The sequence below is a fragment of the Babylonia areolata genome, chromosome 10 (assembly GCF_041734735.1).
Source record: "Babylonia areolata isolate BAREFJ2019XMU chromosome 10, ASM4173473v1, whole genome shotgun sequence".
Classification (NCBI taxonomy): Eukaryota; Metazoa; Mollusca; class Gastropoda; order Neogastropoda; family Buccinidae; genus Babylonia; species Babylonia areolata.
This window is the reverse complement of record NC_134885.1, coordinates 8,526,013-8,528,512: the sequence shown is the minus strand read 5'-3', so window position 1 is coordinate 8,528,512 and position 2,500 is coordinate 8,526,013. Positions and strand designations below refer to the sequence as shown.

The 2,500-nt window shown below is 39.8% G+C and overlaps 1 protein-coding gene across 1 annotated transcript in view; it reads right to left on the bottom strand.

Annotated features, from left to right (window-relative positions):
• LOC143286757 (uncharacterized) overlaps positions 1 to 59 on the bottom strand; it is a 141,246-nt gene extending 141,187 nt beyond the window's left edge. The window contains exon 1 of the mRNA XM_076594500.1: positions 1 to 59. This exon is cut by the window's left edge and continues 604 nt beyond it. The gene's annotated coding sequence lies outside the window, so the exon portion shown is untranslated.
• Between the last annotated feature and the right edge of the window lie 2,441 nt (positions 60 to 2,500).

The window sequence follows — 2,500 nt, the reverse complement described above, 5'->3', positions numbered from 1 at the left end:
TTTAAATGGCTCTCTACAAAAACCAATCGAAAAAAAAAAAAAATCAAAGTCACAATATCCACTGTTTCATTGATGATGATTTCATTCGAATGGGTCACACTCTTCCAAGAATCGTATATTTGTCTTTTTTCTGATAGCTATACAACAGATGAGCTCAGTTTCTATGATGTCCTAGGTCCTTTTTTTCTTTTCTTTTCTTTTTTTTTTATATTTTGTTAAACCAATTTTCTTTTTGGTTTACAAAATCATTCGCCAAATATGAATGAATATTTCAAGTATGTCTGTAGACTTTATAATGATCTAGTTTTCGGACCCCGAGTAGTTTCCAAGCATTCTTTTTTAAAAACAAAATAGTGTTTGTGGAGTAACATTTAAAACGAACGAATTTTAGAGTTTGGTATTATCCAAACAGCATTAAATTTCTTTCGCAAGTCAGGTACAAAAAAAAAACCCACACACCTTCTCTCGTAATTACAGTAAAGCCACCTATTTCACAACACGTGAAAAGTCTTGTTCCACGATGCATAAGCAACAAACAAACACATGTAAATTTCGCTTCGGAGAAGATAAAGTTTGACTTGATTTGACTTGTAGTAAACAAGTAGTCAAGAGTGGTACGCGCAATAACACCAACACAGCCTTGTACTATTATTATTATTATTTTTTTTTTTACGAACACAGGAACTTCTAAGATTCGTGTCAACACATTTCCTCTTTCCGTTTCCCTCCAGTCAATGAAGCGCTGCAGTATTTTTTTTTGTTGTTTTTTTTTATTTATGTCGGCATGAGAATAGATACCTGTAGTTTCACCATGGCATGTGGGTCCACCATTGATTCCATTGTTATTTCCCCACGCACGACGACTATCCTTATTGATTTCACCTGACGGTCGCAAAGTGGTCCAGTTGAAGCGAAGGGTACGTTTCGCAAGGTTTGAAATAGGATCTTTCACAGCGTCTGTTTTTTTTTGTTTTTTTTGTTTTTGTTTTTTCTCTCTCTTTCTTTTCTTTTCCTTTTCTTAAAAACCGATTGTCGTTTCTAAGATCGAACGTCGTTTTGGCTGTTTATTTTGACAATGGATGGGGCTCATGTGTTCAGTACCGTCTCACTGTTTCAGTGGTACCGACGCTTGGGAAGTGAATGCTGTTTGACTGTGTGTGGCGTCGTGTGTGTGGGTGTGTGTGACCGGATGTGTTGAATGTTTCACGTGCCCTGCAGCGGCCAGTCTAGTATGCAATGATTGTTGTCCCTGGGGGTTATCGAGGAAGCTGATTCATAGGATTGTTCTGGACAATGATTGTTGTCGGGGGTGGGGGGTGGGGGTGGGGGGTTATCCAGGAAGCTGATTCATAGGATTGTTCTGGACAATGATTGTTGTCGGGGGGTTATCCAGGAAGCTGATTCATAGGATTGTTCTGGACAATGATTGTTGTCGCGGGGGTTAACCAGGAAGCTGATTCATAGGATTGTTCTGGACAATGATTGTTGTCGGGGGGTTATCCAGGAAGCTGATTCATAGGATTGTTTTGGACAATGATTGTTGTCCGGGGGTGGTGGTGGTGGTGGGGGGGGGGGGGGGGGTTATCGAGGAAGCTGATTCATAGGATTGTTCTGGACAATGATTGTTGTCGGGGGCGGGGGGGGGGGGGGGGCGAGGGGGGGTTATCCAGGAAGCTGATTCATAGGATTGTTCTGTGCAGTATGGAACATACACGAATCGAACAGAGTTTTGTCGAAACAATGTGGAATATTATCCCCAGTCCTTAGAAGAAGAAAAAAAAAGCAAAACAAAAAACCCTGAATAGGTTACCTCAGACTTTACGAAAAACAATCTGGCATATACTTCTGAGATGTCGTGGAAACAGTCTGGAATATAATATATCAGATTATACGGAAGCAATTTGAGATACAGAGTCTCAAACTCTATGAAAACAATCTGTTGTTATTAGAGTATATACTGTTTCAGACTTTGTGGAAGCAATCTGGGGTATACTACGATTTTATGGTAACAATTTGGGAATATATATATATATATATATATTGTCTCGGACTTTGTTTAGAAAATTTGTTGGGATGTACTCCTTTAAACAAACAATCCGGGGAAATAGTGTCTCCTACTTTGTTAAGAAAACTTGCTGGGATATCCTGTTTCAAGCAGTTCTTGGGAAAAAAACCAAAACACACACAACAACTGGAACGGTGGTCTCAAAATACAGAGTTCAACCAGGAATGACCGCCACTAACATTCCTGATTGAAAGAACGTGGAAAGAATAGATTCTGAAGACAACGCTGACATCATCAGTGTCGTTTCAAACCACAGAGACTTCTTGCTGCAGATTGGCAGTGGTCTGGAACTTTCCCAGGTGAAAAAACAAAACAAAACAAAAACAACATAAACAAATCAATCCACGGTTCCAGAAAAAGCGATGAAGACTCCAGCACGTAGTTATACTCCACAGCTGGCTTTCGCTGATTCTTGGAGGGGAAACTGTCTCTTTT